At 34.5% G+C, this 22,697-nt stretch overlaps 1 protein-coding gene across 1 annotated transcript in view; it reads right to left on the reverse strand.

Moving 5' to 3' along the window:
* The window catches only part of ME1 (malic enzyme 1), a 178,007-nt gene that overhangs the window by 126,029 nt on the left and 29,281 nt on the right, over window positions 1-22,697 (reverse strand). The window lies entirely within an intron of this gene.

A 22,697-nucleotide genomic window follows, 5' to 3' on the forward strand; every position in this document is an offset into this window, starting at 1 on the left:
AAGAACGGAAATAATAGAGACAGTCGGTGACAGACGTGCACTAGATTCATGCTACTGCTTTTGATGCAAGAAGTCAAAGCACTAAGAACAAGGAGCAGCAATGAAAACACGGACACAGTAGAATTCAACTGCTTCTACACAGATAACACTTTGTTCAAAACATTAAGATTTGCCCCAGTGTTTACATGAAATATATCCACTTGAGCTCACCAACCTATATCCAAAGTCTTTGGGGAATCTCTGCATTAATGTAACAACCTCTATCAGTCATGCTGCTGTTGCTATAGATGGACTAGAGTGGAATTCCTCCATTCTTGTTTCTCCGATAAACAGCATTCTTGGATAGCAAGCACTTCTTAGTTGAAGCTTTGTTTTCGGGTTCCTTTCAAATTACTAATAAAGTAAATCCCACAGCCTTAACTCTGGGCCTTTATCCAGAAGCCTTTCCTTTTGCTAATCTTCACTTTCTTTGGAAGTATTCTTGCAGACTATTTTATGGAAGCCCAAAATTAGTGATCAAAGCCTTTAATCAATTAATCTCATTTCCTTTTTTAATATTAAAGAAAACTGAGAGCCCCCATATGCATATGCTATGAATTACAGTAATACTATTTATTAACCTAAAAGAAAAATACTGCTATGTACAGACAGGCATTGTCCCTAGGTAGTCTTTTTTTTTTTTTCCCTTTTCAGAGAAAGAAAATTCATCAGCAGAAAAATATAAGCCACATGGGCAGACTTGGGATACTGCCAAATACAGTTCAAGCAAATTCCTTTAATATGAGGCCAGTTTTCCAAAGAGTTTTCCAGGGGAGGTTGCCACTGCTATGTCCTAAGAAACTGGTCCTCCTCAATCTTATTCCAAGAACCAAATAATATCCATTTTCCCTCATATTTAGACCGTCCTCCCACAAATTCAAATTTATACTATCACCAGAAATCTGTCATTGGTTTGATTTATGTCAAACATAAGTGAGAAATATGCTTTCAAAAAGTCAAAGCTGTATTATCACCATACAAGAAGACTTCTGGAAAATTAAAGGACAAAGTTAAACAGCATTAACTGAACATAATAGAGTTCTCGGGCTACTTTCTTTTGGAATTGTGCCTTTACTCCAATTCTGTCTGGGTTAGGGACCCCTCCTATATGATTCCCCAGTACCTTGTACTCTCCTATCACAGTGCTTATCACACAGTGTTATCATTGCTTGTTTAGGGCTCATCTCCTCCATTAGACCGTACGCTTCATTAGGCAAACTGTTATGTCTGTTTTGTGCATGATTTTACTACAATGACCTAACAGACTGTTTGGCACATAGCAGGTGAGTGAAATTAAAGTTAGCTATAGATTCTTTGACACTGCTCCCATAGAAAAGTGGGGTCTATGTCCCCTCCTTGATTCTGCTCTGACCAACACAGTATATCAGTAACACTAATTACTAATTAGTAACTGCTAATATCTAACCAGTTCTTAAGAAACTAGCAATTCCATTTCTGGTCTCCTAGAACACTTGCTCTTAGAGCCCTACGACTGACAGATACAGTTGAGAAGTATTTGTACAAGGAATACAAATACATGAATAGTTTTAAGGGAATCAATTTCCAAATATTTACCTTCCATTTCTCTGTTTACTAAAATTTATATACTATGACCTGGTGTGGTTCTCCAAAGACTAATCCATTCATGTATGTTCTCTATCTCCTTTTATACCAGACCTTCTATTTTATAAAAGCAAGACATCATATCAACTATCCTGAATTTTACCATAATGCATTGTCCCAAAGTATAAAATCTTTGGGATTTTATTGGACTAGGTAAGGGTTACCTTGCCCTATCTTTCACATAATCCTCTTACAAGTAAGGTATAGAGGCACTAGAATGAGGGTATTTGGGGTCTGAATTCAGACACAAGATAGGGTGAATCAGTGGGAGCTGGCCTCAGTCTTAAGGGAGACACCAACAAAAGGCAAAAGAACCACACACTGAAAATGGATTTTCTCTCTCCCTCACATATTTAATAAGAAACCTATCTTTATAGTTACTCTCAAAAGTCGCAATATGTTTACTAGAAAGAAAGCAATCTTCAAACAGCTGGAAGCAGAAAATGGTACTGGTTGTTTTACATAATTTAAATATATTGAATACTTGCCCAAATTATTAAATATTTCTGGATATGCTGGATAAAGCCCACAGATAAAAATTTAACATGATTTTCAATCAAATAAAAGGTCTATCTTTTAATTTAATGTTCATTTATTTTTGAGAGAGAGACAGAGCACAAGCAGGGGAGGGGCAGAGGGGAGACAGAATCTAAAGCAGACTCCAAGCTCTGACCTGTCAGCACAGAACCCAATGCAGGGCTCAAACCCATGAACTGCAAGATCATAACCTGAGCCAAAGTTGGGTGCTTAACCGACTGAGCCACCCAGGCACCACCCAGGTCTATCTTTTAATGAGGTATTATATTATTTTATCAAATATATAAAACCTTTATCCCTACTATAGTTAATACTATTGTTATATTTTATAAAACAGATATTTTCTATATCTTAGTCTCAAGGGAAAAATTATTATCCACCAAATCAATTTATTTTTAGTAATACGAATTTTATCTTTCACTAAATACATCAAAAGTTTGATCATTATGTCTGACAACACTAATGTATTTATTATTTACATATATTTATCTAATTATTTCTAAAAGCCCAACACCTGAATTTAATAAATGCAAACATACATTCTTACCAAAGAAATGTCATGCCTTCTTTCATATTGCTTACTTCATAAAAACTTATAATTTCAGCTATAGATTATATTGCAGTATAATAAATGAATGAGATAGTTATCTTATAGTTTTTTTTAAATGAATCAATCAATTTAATTATCTGTGCCATCTTAATCTTGATTTAATGCATCATTAATCAACCATATAACGGGTTCTATAAGTTATTTCTCATTGGTGATTATAATATTCAAAAAAAGATATATTAATGCATTTTTGAACTGACAGAAAGTCTTGTGGCTGAATGACTTGATAAAAAGGACTATTAGGCCAGTAACGGTATATGACAAGTACTTTAAGTGAATGAGCTAAATCTGCAACTTCTAGGTTGTGACAAAAGTGTAAAATAAACATATTTGATATTTTAAAAGTACTGTAAGAGAAGTACTGAAATTAATGTTTCAATTATATAAGGTTAAACAAAATGCTAACAAGTGAAGAATAACAGACATTAGCAGCTATTTATAAAGTCTTGGTAAAGACTCTGGGATACCTCTCAGAAATTAAAAAAGTTCTGACTCTAACAACTGGGTAACAAAACATATCGCAATTCAGATAGCTTCCAATTCTTTCAGCATTTTTGAAGAAAGAAGTAATTGGGTTGTCATTTAGAGAGCCATTAAAATTAAATGTTCGTTCAACATCCTAGAGGAGAAAGCAGGAAACAACCTCCTTGACCTCCACTGCAGCAACCTCTTACTTGACACATCCCCAAAAGCAAGGGAATCAAGAGCAAAAATAAACGATTAGGACCTCATCAAGATTAAAAGCTTCTGCACAGCCAAGGAAACAACCCACAAAACTAATAGGCAACCAACGGAATGGGAAAAGATAGTTGCAAATGACATATCAGATAAAGGGTTAATATCCAGAATCTATAAGGAACTCACCAAACTTCACACCCGAAAAACAAACAATCCAGTGAAGAAATGGGCAGAAGATATGAACAGACACTTCTCCAAACAGGACATCCAGATGGCCAACAGACATACGAAATGATGCTCAGCATCCCTCCTCATCAGGGAAATACAAATCAAAATCACACTCAGATACCACCTCACACCAGTCAGAGTGGCTAAAATGAGCAAATCAGAGAAATCTAGATGCTGGCGAGGATGTGGAGAAACGGGCACCCTCCTACACTGTTGGTGGGAATGTAAACTGGTACAGCCCCTCTGGAAAACAGTGTGGAGGTTCCTCAGGAAACTAACAATAGAACTCCCCTATGACCCAGCAATAGCACTGCTAGGAATTTACCCAAGGGATACAGAAATGCTGAGGCATAGGAGCACATGTACCCCAATGTTCATAGCAGCACTCTCCACAATAGCTAAAACATGGAAAGAGCCTAAGTGTCCATCAACAGATGAATGGATCAAGAAGATGTGGTTTATCTATACCATGGAATACTACATGGCAATGAGAAACAATGAAATCTGGCCATGTGTAGCAACATGGATGGACCTTGAGGGTGTTATGCTGAGCGAAATAAGTCAGGCAGAGAAGGACAAATATCATATGTTTGCACGTATAGGAGGATTAGGAGGAACTTGACGGAGGAACAAGGGGGAGAAGAAGGGCGGAAATGGTGGGGGAAAGGGAGAGAGGCAAACCATGAGAGACTCTTGAATGCTGACAAAAACTGAGGACTGATGGATGTGGGGGGGGGGGAGGGACGGGCATGGAGGAGGACACGTGTGGGGATGAGCACTGGGTGTTATGTGGAAACTAATTTGACAATAAACTATTTAAAAAAAATTTTTTTAAAGGCAAAAAAAAATAAATGTTCGTGATATATCTCTATATAACTTTGGGGACATAACTTAGAGTTCAAAGAATTAAGTGATATTGCTATAATAAAATTCTCTCCAGTCCTATCTATTTATTTGCATGAATAGGTTTTGTAGCACATACAAGTACACAAAACAGGAATAAAACTCATCCTAATAATTATCTTCTACCCATAAATACCATACACCTAGATACACATGAATCAGGAGGGGGGAAAACCCCCATTCCACTAAGTCATTTATTTCCAATAAAATTGTTTTTATGTTAAAAATCAAAATTTAACACACATATCTGTTGTTAGATAAATTATATGCTAGTAATAATCCTAACAAGTTTTTAACATTTGGAACCTTAGTGTTACTTTACACACATAGTTTTATTGCAAAGAAGTATAATGCTTGATCAATAAAATATTTCAAGCATTAAAATGTATTAGTTTAGGATAAAATAAATCATGAATAGGACTGGAATGAAAATATAAATCCAAAGAAATTTATAATATTTGTTAAAAAAACATTTGTTTTTATATATTTCAAATAGACAATGGACTATATAAAACTGTATCCCATTGGATACATTTAAATGAAAGAAAATAGTTTTATTTTGATATGTCAATAATTAAATATGTTGGAAACTACATTATTTCCAGCTACTCAAACTTATGATAAAATTGTTTTAATGTTTATTTATCTATTTTGAGAAAGAGAGAGTATGTGCATGCAAGCACATAAGCAAGCTAGGGAGTGGGGGTGGGGGTCAGGGGAGGAGAGAGAGGGAGGAAGAAAGAGAGAATCCCAAGCCAACTCTGTGCTGTCGGCCCAGAGCACAACTCGGCTAGATCTCACAAACCATGAGACAGTGACCTGAGCCAAAATCAAGGGTTGCACCCTTAAACAACTGAGCCACCCAGCCACCCCTTAGATGTCAAATTAAGAAGGGCAATTTTTCAAAATTCTCTTAAGGGGTTTGCAAGCAAAATAGTATGATGATCACTGATACACAGTAATTCAATGCTGTTCAATTTTCACTGATGTTGACAGATACTAATTCTCTATATGATGCAAAAGTTTTGTACTAAATAAAATTTATTTGTAAATGTGACTGGTCAAAGAATTGAGTGAAATTCTTTTTATTTTTTTAAGTTTATTTATTTTGAGGCCGGGGAGGGGCAGAAAGAAAGGGAGATAGAGAATCCCCCACAGACTCCATGCTGTCAGCACAGAGCCCCACAAGGGGCTTGATCCCATCGCTTGATCTCACCAACCATGATGAGGTCGTGACCTGAGCCAAAATCAAGAGTGGGAACCCTAACCAACTGAGCTACCCAGGTGCCCTGAGTAAAATTCTTAAATCAGTTGAGAGGCATACCAAGAGAGAATGTACTCTGATAGGAATTAGCAATGATTTAGAATCCAAAAAATAGTTTTCACTGTATTTAAGATAAAACAAATAAATTTTGAAAGTTATTTTTTATTATTTGTACACTGTTCTTATTAAGAATTTGTGTTTCCCATACATTGTGAATAACTGCAGAATCTTCCCAATGGTGTAGTTATACACTAGCTCATTTATAATATCACCTGAAGTATTAGGGGAAAAAATTAAGTTTCTATCAAGCATATTCTTCAGAAAGGGAAAGAAAATCATTTGGCATTGGTGAAATTACTACAGTTACTCTCAAGTATGCTTGAGAGTATCATTATTGGAAATTTTAAATTTATACTAATAGTTGGCAGTATATTGGTAATCAAAAGAATTTAATCTTTTAAGCTCCCAAATATATAACAAATTAGTTCAAAAGAGAGAGGCAATAGGTTGATATTATTTGAAAGAAAAATGTATGAAACATTAGGGATCTCAGCCATCAGCCTCCCTCAAGACCTTGCTAATTAACTATTATCATGATCACAATATTCATAGCTGGGAAAACAAAGGGGCTGCTCTTAGAAGGCATTAAAACAAAAACTAAAAGGATAGTTTTAGTTTCTGGTCTTTTGTTTTCCTTTTAAACTAAAAGAAAACAGAATCAACAAATTGATAAATGTTTTCACTAAATTAATAAAGGTTTGAGGTAATAACCGATTATGAGTTACAGATTCAGGGAAACCATGAAATCATTCAAATCACTGAAAAGTGACAGTGAACACAGAAATCCAGAAGACTGGCAAGGTATAGTCTGTCTTCTCTGAGCTGCAGGAAGCTACCCCACCCTGGAGAAGAGAGAAGATGTGAAATCCTAGTAAGATGCCTTTTTAAACAGAGGACATGAGCTTTTCACTTAACCTGGGAGGCAAACTTGGGGGCTAAGGACTGACTAAAACCTGGGTTTGCAAGCACACTCATTAAAGAGGTGTAATAAGAAGGAGGGGAGACAGGAAAAAGAAAATGGTTAAAAAAAAATTTAAAAAAAAAAAAAACTACTTTTTTTAGTAGTTTTTTAAAAACTACTCCAATTCAGTGCAAAATACAGCCAAAGTCCAAAGGTGAAAAGGAGTTGGTTCTCAAGTCTAATTAAAGGAAGTAATACCATGGCATCTAGGAAGAGGGAAAAAAAGCATTTCTTCAATTTTGAGAGGAACTTATCAAATAGTCTCTATCTAAAATGGACATTGAACAACAGATTAGATATTGTTTCCATTAGAAGTTTTAATAAAAGATATAGAAGAATCTTCTCCATTTGGCATTTCTTTCTAATATGGACCCAAATCAAAACAGAATATAATGTTAAGTGGTGAAAGTGGTGAATGAATGCCTGCAAATCAGGTTGCATAAATCAAAAATACACTTAACTGAGAATAGTTTGTTGTACTGCTAAAATATCAAACCAAGAGGAGGGGTGCCTGGGTGGCTCAATCGGTTGAGTATCTGACTCCAACTCAAAGCATGATCTTAGAGTTTGTGAGTTTGAGCCCCGTGAAAGGCTCTCTGCTGTCAGCGCAGAGCCCCTTCACATCCTCTGCCCCCCTCTCTCTCTGCCCCTTCCTTGTCTCATGCTCTCTCTCAAAGAAAAAAATAAATGAATGAATGAATGAATAAATAAATAAATACTTTTAAAAAATAAAACCAAGAGGTATATTCTCTACTCAGTAATTACTTACCTACTGATTGGGACATATGACCAGAGGGAAGGTTTTACACATATTCAAGGTCGCAGTTAGCAGATACTTTGGACAACAGAAATCCTTCATATAAAAAATTTCTTATAAGTAGCTTAATACGTAAATGAGACTTCCAGCAACTTATTCATCTGTTTTCCAACCACAAGGAATTCTTCCCACCCTAGTCATTGGTGGTTTTCTCTGGGTAAGGAGTAAAGAAGACTGTCCCCTGAGATTGTTTTGTATTTTTTATTTTTAGGGGAATGTATCTCATTCCAAATAAGAGAAGAAAGCTGTTCTCTCTCTCTCTCTATACACACACACACACACACACACACACACACACACTATTTGGCATTACTCATCTTAGTGAGTTACATACTTTAGTATATACACAGTGTTCAAATTACTTCCTTATTTATGTTACTAATAAAATTAATTTTATTAGTAGAGCATTCCACATTATTTAGTGACCTTTGTGCACTATTTGTTACATGAGAAATGATGGAGAGTAATAAAGGAAAAAGAAACTACATTGCCACATCCAAGACTTTTAACAGTCACATGTTGGGAATGTCCTATAACTGCAAAATAATAAATTAGAAACTAAATTTAGTGCAGAAATAATCTTTGCAAAAAAGTATGTGACATCAGGATCTCATGTATCTTAATGGAAAAACTAGTGAGCTCACCTTATGTTAAAAAAAAATTCCCCAATATTAAATAGATTTTTTCTGGATGAGGGCTTCCTTGAGAAGCTTTATACAGTTTCAGTTATTGCTTAGACTTAACACTTTCCATGTGTTTTCAGAAATATTTGTATTTCCTTGGAAGCACCCAATATAATAAACTGTCACAAGGCTGAATAACATACAAACTTCCTTTGTGCTCTACGAATACTTTAAAAAGCATGTTCCTAGTAATTTTTTATAGAAGTCTTCACTTGCTAGTGTCTTAGTATTTTCATTAATTTTATTTATAATATATAACTTATATTTGCATATCATTCCTTGAAATCTTCTAATCCTAAAAATAATTGGGTTGATGAGTCACATGATACTCATACTTTTCTTATGTTTTTCTAAATACATTTTATAACACAACAAGTTATGTTCCGATTATAACTACTGCAGTCAATGTTAAATCTAAGGAATTTACATTACAGACCAAAGATCACACAGTTAATAAGAAGCAATAAAGAGATTTATACCAAGCCTCTTCAGGTCCAAAGCACACTCTGGGCTGGGAATGTTTATTCACTCTCTCGCCCATTTATACACTCAACAAAGACTGTGCAAAGTTCTGTCAGGTTCTAGGGTAGAGATTTAGCATATGGAATTGCTACCCTCAAGAAAAAAATGGCAAGAGACAGTCAGACAGAAAAGAGTCAGTTGCTATATGTTAGTGTGAAAGCAACCCCCTAGGCGTATGGGGGTTACTTGACTTGGGATGGGAAACTGAATATGAAGAGCCAAGAAAAGGGTAACAATGAAGACAGAGAAGTAAGCAAAGGAGCCAGATTACAAAAATCTTTGAAAGCCATGCTAAGGAGCTTGCATTTTATGATGGTGGAAAGAGTCATTCAAAGATTTTAGTCAGGAAAGTGATATAATTAGGCATTCCTTTTTCAAAACTCCCTCTTTTGAAATGAGAAGAGCCTAATCTAAAAGAGTGGCACCAGGATTGAATGGACAAGAGAGATTCAATGGATAATTAAGAGGTAAAATTGGCAAGGCTGAAAAGGGGGAAAATCCTAACTATGTCTGAGGTGTCTGGTTTAGGTGAGTGAGTGGGTGGTGTTGCAACTTACAATGTTAATGAACCTGGGGACTGGGATCGTAAGCTGAGGAGTAACAGGACCAAGAAGAAAACATTAGAGAGCACTGACATTTTAGTGGGTGGAATGGATCACTGCACTTAGTTGTACAGATTAAGAAGGAAATACATTGAAGAGGGGAAATGTATTAGGTTTAGTTCATGGAAATAAAATGTTAAGCCAATGAATTCATAGGGGACATGGGAAAGAATATATGAGATAAGGAGACTAAAGCTACAGAGTGTTTACATTCTTAATACCACAAGAGTGAGATGAGCCAAGAACACAGCTGGAGCTAAACTCTGTGGAGTAGAAGGTCCAGCTGAGACTGAACTGTGTAGGCAGAGTTATAGAACTCCACCCCCACATTAATAATATTTTAGTTTAAAAAAAAAGGTGCACAGAAATGAAATGAATAGTATTTTATGGCAGTATAAAACATTGTCTGATTAGCTCTTCCTTGAAGGAAAAGAAAGAGTTGGTTCAGCATGGATTTGTGCAGTGGACAAAGGACAAGATCGTAAGAGTATTGACTTGGGTTGTAAATAAAATGAACTGCAGTAAGCCTGCATGCTTGAGAAAGTCTTATGGACAGCAGATCTTATCTCCTGCTAATGTTTGCAAGGTCAGCCAAATACACCATGTGTTCTAGATTCACCTAGTTATAGCCATCACTGCAGGATTAAGGGACTTGCTTGATTTCCCTGCTCCATATCCTATGAGGATCAGGTCTGCTCAAAGTGATTCAGATTGATGGAAGGAGGGTCAATATCACAACAGTCTTCTTCCTGGTCTTCCTGTTTACATTCTAGCTTCTCATTTCCAATCTTTTATCCACATAGCAGCTAGGATAATTTTTAAAGTTTTAAGAGAATGCTATCATTCCTCTGCTTCAAATACTTCAATAGCTTCCCAAATGGATTAAGAATAACAATGAAACTCTACCATGATCCATGAGGCCCTGCATGTGACTCCTGCCTCATTCAAACCTCATTTCAAACCACCCTCTCCACTATCAGACCTTTTGAACATGCTATTCCTCAACCTCAAATGCTTTTTTCCCCTGGCTTTTAGAAGCTAACTCCTCATCCTTCAGGTGTCAGCTTAAATACTGTCTCCTCAAAGACACATCCCTGACCACACTATGAAAGGAATCCCCTTGTTATTCTTTATCACTGTCTTCTGCTCATATCCTTCATAATACAAGCTGTGCACATGTATTTCTTTGATCATTTGAATATTACCTGTAAGTTCCACAAAGAAAGGAAATAATGTCTTTCAGTTATCTGCACTCAGATTAGTAAAGTGCCTGGCACACTGTGAACTCAAAATACATTTCCATTAAAGAAAAGAAAGAGAGAAGAAATAATGAGCATAGAGAATCAGCAAAAAGATTTTGAAGAAGAGGCAGAGTTGAAGAAGAAAACAAAGCAAAAACCTTCAGGAAGAACTAACTGATCAATATTATTTGACAATTTCTAAAACCAGGTTTAAATGGTTAAATTGCTATCACTAATTCAATTAGTGCTAGCAAACTTTTAAAGAAAAACGTATTTCAACAATATTCCTATGAAATATCTACTAGATATATCTAGAAAGCAAGATATGAAATTCTTAGCACATACTACAGTATTTGGGGAAATAATCTTAATAACTCTTACTAATCTTAATAGTTTTAGCTTTTGAAAACCAGAACACATATTAGTCAATGAGGAAAGGTTTAAGAAACTACCTGATAAGAGTACAGCTTCTCTGAACACCTCAGACCCAAGGTAGAAAATATAATCAATCTAAGATAAAAAAGACTCAACACTGGTATGCAAAGATGTGATGGTTAATTTTCTGTCTCAATTTGGACAGCATGGTATCTAGACATTTGGTCATACACTACTCTAGATGTTTCTGTGAAGGCAATTGTGTGTGTGTGTGTGTGTGTGTGTGTGTGTGTGTGTGTGTGAAGGTAATTTTTAAGTGAGATTAACATTTAGGTCTATAGACTTTGAGTAAAGCAAATTGCCCTCCATAAAGTAGATAGGCCTCATCTAATCAGTTGAAGGCCTTACTAGAAAAGAACGATCCCTCCCAAGGAAGAGGGAATTCGTCTAGCAGACTACAGCATTTGTCTGTATTTGGATTTGACTGCAGCATCAACTCTTCCCTGGGTCTCCAGGCTGTCAACCTACTCTGAAAATTTTAGACTTGCTAGCACCTAAAACTGTGTAAGTCAGTTCCTTAAAATAAATCTCTCTACACACACACGCGCACACACACACACACACACACACACACACACACACACCTGATTTAGTTTTTCTGGAGAGCTCTAATGAAGAGATCTAAAGGGTAGAAAACACAAACTCAAGTCCTAGCTCTGGTGCTTACAACCTGGGTGATCACTGAGTTTCCTCAGAATGATTATTTTCAATTATAAAATGAGTGGGCTGAAAAAAATCAACAACTACCAAACATTAATGATTCTGTCTCCAGTATACCACAACTCAACTACTGTTTAATAAATGTAAAATGAAAATGTACATAAAAATAATTTTAGGTAAGCTCTTACTCATTTACTCTTTCTAAAATTAGTATGAGCAGGGGCGCCTGCATGGCTCAGTCAGTTAAATGTATGGCTTCGGCTCAGGTCATGATCTTGTGGTTCCTGGGTTTGAGTCCCATGTTGGGCTCTGTGCTGACAGCTCAGAGCCTGGAAGCTGCTTCAGATTCTGTGTCTCCCTCTCTCTCTGCCCCTCCCTCGCTTGTGTTCTCTCTCTCTCTCAAAAATAAACATTAAAAAAATTTTTAATTAGTATGAGCATACCAATTTACTACAAAGTAACCAATGTTGTTCTGTTAAAATCCAAAGGAACTTCCATGGTAGAAAATACTGGAAAGAATCCTAAGGTTACACTGAATTCAACAGACAGATGGCATTTATTTGGCACATTGTCAATAAAAATTAACTTCTTCCAGTAAGGAAATAATATTCTTAGAACATTTTCAGCTTTTAAAATAAATTACCTCATTTCATAATAAAAATGTTTTATTTCACAAGGCAACACTATTTTTGTAAAATATGTAAAATTTGATAGCCTCCAAATTATTATGAATGCATTCATTCAGACACCAATCATATTAAAACTAGGACATATATTGTGAAATGAGAAATTTATCTGCTTAGAAAGAAGTGAAATTCAGTAACTTCCATAGATAATTACATAATTTGGAACTCTATCAGATATTTTATAAATTTTACTACTGCGAATATAATATATATACATATGAAGCTAAAACTGACCATTTCAATTATGCCTTTAAAATAGTTACATTTTATACTATAAAATTACTTATGTATAAAATAGCCAACATTTTTAAAGGCTTAAAAAGCATCCTTAGATGATAATTATAGATTATTTTGTCAAGAAAACTGATGAAAACAGGGGCCTCTGGATGGCACAGCCATCTACTTTCAGCTCAGGTCATGATCTCATGGTTCATGAGTTCCATCCCTGCATCAGGCTCTCCGCTGGCCACACTGAGCCTACTTTGATCCTCTGTCCCCACCCCCCTCAAAAATAGAAATAAAAACTTAAAAAGAAAAAAAGAAAACTGATGAAAACAAATCTCCAAATTTCAGAAAGCATACCTGAGAAGCATGTAGGAAATTTCGGAAAAGGTAATACAAGCAAACTAACCTGGCGATTTCTGACTTGGGCAGAGGGGGCTAGTAGGGGAGGCAGAAACATCGCCTTAAAGGAAATTTTTCCTAATAATGTCTCTATTAGCCAAACTATAACTAAGTTTAAATATATATAGAAATCCAAGACTCTGAAAGCATATACAGAAAAATAGTCTGAAAAAAATACAGAAAAGATTAGATCAGAGGGATGTAATTACTTCAAGTAAGAAAATGTCAACATTAAACTTTTTATCCATTAAAACTGAAGAAATGTTGAAATCAAAACATTGTAGCCAGGAGACAGCTGTGGAAACTGACATGTGTTTGTGTGTTTGGGGAAAGAAGTAGGAATTTTGATGAGATGTGTCATCAAATCAGTTTAAATCTGTTTAAAATCCTTACTTGAAAATATATTATTTTTAATAATTCCTAAAATTATGACTAAAGTGGTCACTAAAAAACTTTCTGAATTAGAAAGCAGGATTTTCTGAAATGAGGTGTGAGTTAGTTTTGAAGTGTTCCAAATACCTGGAATTATTCATCTGTAGGCTGCTAACGTGACCTTAGGATTCAACTACTTTACAATCCACTCAATGCAAGAATCTCATTTATAATATATCACCAACAGATTATCGAGTAGGCTGCTAACGTGACCTTAGGATTCAACTACTTTACAATCCACTCAATGCAAGAATCTCATTTATAATATATCACCAACAGATTATCGAAACCATGCAAATCTTTCCAATGAGGGAGGGTAAGGAAGTCTATTCCAATGACAGTTCAATTATCAGAAAAATCTTCCTTTACATTGAAATTAAATCTGTATCTCTGTAATATAATGTCCATCCTCTGATTTTAGCTCTACACTGGGAGGCTAGACCATGCAAGTTTATACTTTTTTTTCCACATGACAATCTTTCAAATAATTGAAGACTTAGCTATATGCCTTTCAAGTTTTTTATTTTAGGTTAAATATTTCTATATTACCCCAACCCTTTACAATATAACGAGTTTTCAATAACTGTTATTGCTTTGGTCACTCTTGTCTGTTTGGCAACAACCCTTAAAAGGATGGCATACAAAACTAAATGCAATATTCTTGATGCGATCTGGGTATGTTATGTAAAGAACTATTGCCTCCAATTGAGGGAAAAAAAATCTTTATTCTTAGTAATAAAGACACGGATATATAGCCCTTCTTAAAAATACATGATGACGCCCTAGTTAATATATTTTCACAAATACTGCTGGAGATAAAACTCAGCCATTTTTCTTAATTCTCTGTATGCTGTGTATAAATTTAAATAAAAACACCTGGGTATACCACACAGATTGTAGCAGAGTTATTTTTGGATCCTAAACTCACATTTCCACTCAAGTTTTCCACATTTAAAATCTCTACAGGAATATGGAGACTTGATGAACTGTTACTTTACACTTTTAAGGGTCTTTTACAGTAAAAGATAAGTTTCACTGCCTTGCTGAAGAGATTTATATGTCTATGCATACACTTAGACAATCCTTAGATCTTGATATGAAGAATTAATGTTGAATCATGCCTACATTTTTTCCATTCTCTAAATTTTTCCTAATTATGGCAGTACTTAGGAAAGAAGAAAGTTTGGAATTTTAAACCACCTCTGGGCACACACTGAATTTCCAGTACTTAAGGTATAGGATACTCTACCTCAACTCCTATTTAGCACAAGTCACATAAACATTTTCATAAATATCGCAGTTAGTCTGCTCAGAAACAAAAGTTAATTAGAATTACTAGTTCAAGAAATCATCATCTACAACCTCCTAATAAATGAAAATCAATTTTTTGCAAATAATTATCTCTAAAAAATCAGTTGAAGTAACAGGTAAGAGATCTGAACTAGTCCAGACGTTCCATCTAACTTGTTTCAAATATTTGAAGAAAAAAATTCCAATATATATAGTGCTTTTCCTCATATTTAAAGTGGAATAGATGCAAATATTAGGCCTTTTTCAAGGGAAAGGAGATCAATTAACCAAAGAATATTCTGAAATAAGTATAAATCAAAATCAAAAGTTTATTATTGTAGGTAAATGGTGGAAAAGCTTATTATTAATGTTATTATAAAAATAACATGTTATTATAAAAATAATGTATTCATTATTATTAATATCTAACATTAATAATATTCCTAGAAACATTACAAAATTAGTTATTCTTAAACATCAACTATTTGAGTTTTTAGAGATACAGAAAATTCTAAGACAGTAAAGGATAAAAATTACCAACTAAACCAGAGCTTAAAGCCAAAAATATTCTTTGGTTCTCAAAAGTCTCCTACATATTTGTAAAAGTTCCGAAGTGGCTTAATTGAAGAAAGCCAAATCCAATCAAGAATAGCTTTGATCTGCCCAGGTACCTCTTGTATCCAGGAACTCTTAGAGGGGTAGGACCTGCTCTCACCCCTTCCCAGAAACTTCCCAGAAACCCTACAGCGCTGAGAGGGAGGGGATCCAGAAAGGCAAGAGCTATATACCAACCTCTGGGCCCGAGAGCACCAGCCGTTTCCATTACATGGGTTCAGTAACAACTAGATAGCATTAAACTACTGAAAACTGCCAAGTCTACTTCACGGGTTCAACTTTCCATTTATAGCTACTGTCTGTGAAACCATGTTTCTTTTCCATAAGCAAAATAAACTCTTTATTTACAATTAACTACTGAAGTACTAAAGTATTTTTAGCTTAATAAAGTACAATTCCCATCATATACCTGTATAGGACATCATAAAAATAGACTACATTTAAGAAAACCAGGTATGGGTGCCTGGATGCCTCAGTTGGTTAAGCATCTGCCTTCAGCTCAGGTCATGATCTTGAGGTTCATGAGTTCAAGCCCCGTGTCAGGCTCTACACTGACAGCTTGAAGCCTAGAGCCTTCTTCGGATTCTGTGTCTCCCTCTCCTTCTGCCTCTCCCCCACTCACACTCTGTCTCACTTGAGCTCTCTCTCTCTCTCTCCCCTCCCCAAAGAATAAATAAACATTCGTAAAGATTTAAAAAAAGAAAACCAGGTAGATCTAACATGAGAAAATTTAAAAAGAATATGAAAGTGTCCATTCTAAACTGTTCAATGATAGTTATAATAGTTACAATCTCCACTACAGAATGAGAACATTATTGGGTTAAAGCAGTATTTGCTCTGGGAAGGTTTGTTTTTACACTGGTTCTTATCAAAACCAACACTCTCACCCTGTAAAACTACAACACTTGCTGAACTTTTGGCACATCTGCAGTAACTATGTTTCCATATGAGTAAACAATCTCCATTTCTAATCATGGTCTAATTATGGACATAGTTGTAATTGTTTCTATATTACTAGGCATTGGTCCTCATATAAAATGGCGCTTGGGGTAATAAAAGTTTAGTCCTCATAATTTATATAACAAACACTCCAGGTCCTTTTTGGAATTCTAAAGGAAATATGTATAAAAAAAAACTATAAATACACAAAAACTATTTTAGTATTCTGTTTTGGTTCCTCTTAATATTTCCTTTTATGCATTTCTCTAAGAATTTTCTGGGGAAAAAATAAAGAAATAGAACATCTTATTAACTGACTATCTGACAATTAGTCTTGTTGATAATCTTTGTCATTGTTAAAATCCAAACAGGTACCATTTATGCAGCATACATTATGTGTGAGTTAAAATACAAGGAGCTTTAACTATATTATCTACTAAGCTCCAGGTCCATATATTTAATTGCCAACTAGTCTTCCCTACTTGGAAGTCCCACAGACATTTAAAACTAAACATCTCCTAAAAAGAACTTTCTATCTCCCTTACAAACATATTCCATTATTCTGAAACTTGGTGAATGATACCATCATCCACTGAGTCATCAAGAAACTTGGGAGTTGTGGGATACCTGGGTGGCTCAGTTGATTAAGTATCTGACTTTGGCTCAAGTCGTGATCTCACTGTTCATGAGTTTGAGCCTGGCATCGAGTTCTGTGCTGACAGCTCATAGCTTGGAGCCTGCGCTGGATTCTGTGTCTCCTCTCTCTCTCTGCCCCTATCCTGTTCACACTGTTTCTCAGAAATAAAAAAATGTTAAAAAAAATCCTGGGAGTTATAATAATATCAGTTGTAACAACCACTACTTGGGGACACTACTCTGCCAAGAATTATGCAAGGTACACTAACTATATTAAATTTAACACCACCCTCCAAAAACTTGCAAAATAGGTATCACTCTTAAAAATCTTACGGTAAAGAATCCTGTTTAATTTAAGTTAATTCAGGTTTTCTTCAATTAATGTGAACACTGAATGCTTTTTTCCACCATAATTTCTGGCAAACCAATCAATGGTTTTAGATCAAACTTTGGAAATACTTATATTTTTAACCCCATCAAACTGTTTCATTAGCTCATCCTTTCTACCAAAATCATATCAGTGATCTACTGGATAAAGATGAGTAGTTGAAAGGAAGATTATAGGAGTTTATAGTTGTATTGCCTCTATCTAATCAAAATTTTACTTCCTCATAGCCTGATTGCTTGCACTAAGTCCAACTTCTTTCAGATCAATTATTTATGAAAATTTACCTGTTAGAATAATATGTTTAAATAGTAGGAGAAATACAGAACATACCAGTATTTTATGCTTTTTTATCAGAATGAATGAATCAAGTGATACTAAGTTGCTATTTCTAGGAGGTACCAAAGAACATATTCAGCACTAACCAGGAACTAAGCTTAAAAGCATGGGAAACAGAGGGAATAATTTACAGAATATGACCCCTTCTCTCTAGATGCTTACAATCTAGTTGGGAATAAATAAATAATAAAATACCAACAAGGAAGACCAAGAAGAGGGGGAAAAAATTGAGCTCATAGATAGAGCAGACTGTGATTGCCAAACATGGAGGGCGGGAAGTAGTTGAAGTGGGTGAAAAGGTTCAAAAGGTACAAATCTCCAGTTATAAAATAAAGAAGTCATGGAGATGTAATGTACAGCATGGTGACTACAGTTAATAATACTGTATATAACAAAAATGCACATTTGAAAGTTGCTGAGAGTAGATCTTAAAAATTCTCATCACAAGAAAAACAGTTTTATAGCCATGTATAGTGATGGATGTTAACTCGACCTATTGTGGTAATCATTTCACAATACACAAATATCAAATCATTATGTTGTACACCTGAAACTAATGTTATGTCAATAAAAAATAAAAAGTAAAATAAAAACAGACCAAGAATACTCTGATAGAACAGTAGAAATATCAAAAGAAGGAACATGATTAATTGCCAAAGGCATGGTAAAATGATATGTAGCTAATAAGAGCTCATAAGAAAGAGAGAGGATTCTTGGAAAATGCAGTATAAAATATAACAGGTAAAAATATTTCCAAAGAAATCTGCTTTAGCTATTCTTTACGTATACCTGCATTATCAATTTGCACGAAATTTTTCTTAAAAAAAAGTTTTACAGAATACAAGTAATTCAAGTAACATGGGAGGCTCAGCATTCTGCAAAAATACAAAAAGAATCATCTCTAGCTCCAAAAATCACACCTCTATCTACAAATTAGCCACAACTGGATGTGCTGACATAAGCATATTGCAATACCAAATACTGAAAGTTCTGCAAGAATTCAAATGTTATGGATACATGGGAACAAGATAATCCAAACTTGACATTTTAAAAACTCATTATCCATAACATCTTGAAAAACCCACACAAAGTATCTATGCCAAAGAAAAAAGAAATTCCACACAAGACCAATAAATGGATACTCCAGCATCATACCTTAGGAAAAAATATGTTGGCAGAGTTATTCACATTAGAATTTATTTTTGGATACCTAGCCAGATTTTAATGCCATAATCAAAATGAAAAATAAATATCTAGTCACAGAGAAGTATCATATTGAGACAGGGAAACTAAAAGGGCCCCGTGAAAAACTGCTTTATTCACTCTTTTTTCTCTTTTTTTCTTCTTCTACTCTCGCTAGAACCTACAGCATAACCCCTACACACTTATAGAACACACAATGTATGTCTTCCTTGTAAAGGTCAAGGATTTAATGATTTCTTTGGAGTCTTTGAGCACAATATGTAACACTGAAGGAATGACTGAGCAGGGTCATCATGAAAGACTCAAGACCGCTGGTTGCAGGGCAAGTGACTTACGGAGAACACCTACATACTGTTCATTTCAGGATTACTGAGATGATCTGGGCACCAGACCACCATCCTCAATAAAAACCCCAGGCCCCAAGCAAAGATCAGGTTCACTCTTCCTTCCTTTCTCAGGTAAGGAAGTCTGTTTCCCAGACACTCCATCTGTATCTACACTCTCTCTATACCTTTAATAAACTCTGCTCTTACTTCCTCTTGGATAGTTTGATTTCTATCCTGCAGGAAGCCCTCTTGACTGGTCCTGTGGGACCTCCCTCTGGGTCCTCAGACTCAGCCAGCTTGCATCAATATCATTAAGATATATTAGAAAATATGAGATCAAAAGATATACCTGTTTGCAATTGTATTAAGCTCAGTACTTACACTATTATCTCTTAACTTTGACTCATTGTTTCTAATAGCTACCCCCAATTATACAAAGTATATATAACAAGAGGTATAATCCTCTTGTTCATTTTCTCAATGTCCTACAATACTTGCTGTTGCAGTAAGAAAGATTAAATAGGCATTTGTCAATTTTGGCTTTAAAAAATAATCTATATGTTAAATGAGGCCCGAAAGATTCATTATTATTCAAACACAATCACAGTTTTCTGTCCAATTAAATACAGTGTCTAAATATATGCCTCATAACACATTTTCAAACAGGCTCCTTTTTTTATAGTCCTAGAAGCCAGGAGAATGATTCCATTAAAGAACTTCAAAATTATCAAAAGTTTAGGAAGATATACACATTAAAAATCAACATAAAAGAAAACTGCCATAAAGCGATCATACAGAAATGGTTTTAGGAACTTAACTTTCTCTGTTAGTAAAGCATTCCTTTACTTAAATTTCAAATACTATAGATAAGTTGGAAGAAAAATAAAATGAATATCTCCACCTAGATTCAACATTTATGAGCATTTTACTACAAATGCTCAGCTGCCTACTGCCCCATCTCTGCCTCTTCCCCTTCTCAAAATCTGTCAATTTATTTATTTCTGGCAAAGCATCCTATAATCAAATATATTAATACTTCTAAAGAAAAACAGAAAACACTAAGTCAGATAAATACTATAAATATCTTTATATAAATTAATTCCACTTGTCACTGAGTGGGTTCAGACAGATCAGGTTTTATCCCAAATTTAAATTTTTAAAATGTAGATAAAGGATGGTGGGGTAGCAGTTTAATCCCCAAGTTACAAAGGAGGAAACTAAGGCATACAACGGATAAATAATGTATTCAAGACTAAAATAAGTAGCAAAACCAAGTACATAAAAATAGGCAATCTACTCCAGGGCCCATAATTCTAATTATTGTTCTAGGAAGTCTCCAATCCAAGATAAGGAAATCCTTATGACTTTCTTTATCCAGAATAATTCCATTACCCCTAATTATAATGCTGGCCTAATCTGGACACCATCCTCTCTCACTGGGTTTATGACAATAGCCTGCTACCCAGGCCATCTGATTCTTCTACCCATCTGACTAATAGTAAAAGCTAATGTTCTTTAGCCTCCAAGAAATACAGGTTCTATGTCCTCTCGTTTATCTTCATAAATGACTTCACTTACCGCTCTCCCCTCTCTCACACCACCAGCACACTGGCCTCGATGCTGCTCCTAGTTCCCGGGCAAGTTCCCACTTAGGGCCTGGCACATGCTTCCTTTTATATGTACATGACTGCCCCCTTGAATACTATGGATCATTTTCCAATGAGGCCCTACACTGTCCACTTTCTTTAAAATTGCAATTGCCCCTCCACTAAGCTATGTACTCTCCAAATGCCATTTTCCTGCTCTAGTTTTTCTTTCCAACATTTATTACCTTCCAACATCCTAGACAATTCACTTATTTTTTATTTCCCTTTCTTTTCTGCTCTTAGATTTACAGGTATACCAATGTATGCTCAGCCCTTAGAAAATCATCTAATGCATACTAAATGCTCAAAAAGTAATTGTTGCTATTGAGACTTCATATGTCAACTTCAACCCAAATACTCTGAGCTACGCTCCTCTACATCTTTTATAGTTAGCATTTCTCAGTATATCCCAAAAAGTTAGAATTTCAAATATATGCTTAAGTTATATTTTAAAACAGTCAAATGCTATACGCTTATGCTTTTACTAAGATTATTTTTAGAAATACACTTAATAGACATGGAGAGATGTTCATGTCACTCAGAGAAGACAGGTAAGGAAGAGCTTATATAGTGTGATCCTTTGTATAAGGAAAACAGTATATATTTGTGTGAATTAAGATTTTTCTGGTGTGATGACATTAGGGATTTCCTAAGCATTTCTCCCTTCTGCATATCTGTATTTTCTCATTTTTTCCATAATGAATATGTATTATTTGTATGATTAAAAAATAAATATACTTCTATATCCCCCTAAAATTATTCTTTACAATACAATTACCAGCTAAAATCTAACTCTTGCTCTATTAATAAAATATGTATCTACTGTTAATACAGCTGTTTTATAAATGCAATACAGATATGTGCCATTAATGTAATTTAACAGACCATCTACAGATATTTATCTAATTATTTTCTTCATACAAGGAATGATTTTGTCAATTCTTTTCTTCATACAAAGAATAACATGGCACAAGTGTGCTAAATATTACCAATATATCTATGGGAAATCCACATATTCAATCTAACTTTCAGATATTACTTTTGAAACATTGCTTTCAAAGGCAGTACTCTTAATAAGCCTTTTTACTTGTGGTATAAACTTACAAACATTTTTTAATCTTTAAATTCAGAATTACTATAAGCATAAATACATTCAACTCGAACTTTTGATTTTGCTACTGTTAAAAGTATTAATATTTATTTCAACTGTGTCCTGTCAAAAGTATTTAAAGTAATATAATAAAATAAAGTTATGGATTTAGAAAAATTATATTCTATATTTTACACATCTTTAAGGTGACTACTATTTCACGTAGGGAAAATCAACAAAAGAGCTCCTTTATTTTTTTATTCATTATTTTTAAAAGAGCTACTTTAATGCCAATTCTTAATTTAGAAACTGTATTCATTTTCAGAAAAATTTTAAATCTTTGTTTTAACTTCTAAAATGTATACAAAATAGTGTTAATTAACATTTCAAAGTCAAGCTTAATTATGATCAATTTCTTTGCAAACAAACAAGTTCATTTATTGTCTATAAAAGAAAACCTAAAATGGCTTACAATACTTTCCCATGATCTTAAATCTAGAAAGAAAATACTATATTTTTTAATGTTTATATAAACTTATACCTGAAGTTCTTTTAAATGAAATTTGATTTCAATTTTTCCAAAATTAAATTCCATTTAATAATTTTTCTTAATTATTATAAAA

Source organism: Hyaena hyaena, unplaced genomic scaffold, assembly GCF_003009895.1.
Source record: "Hyaena hyaena isolate Hyena2069 unplaced genomic scaffold, ASM300989v1 scaffold_344, whole genome shotgun sequence".
In the NCBI taxonomy this organism is placed as follows: Eukaryota; Metazoa; Chordata; class Mammalia; order Carnivora; family Hyaenidae; genus Hyaena; species Hyaena hyaena.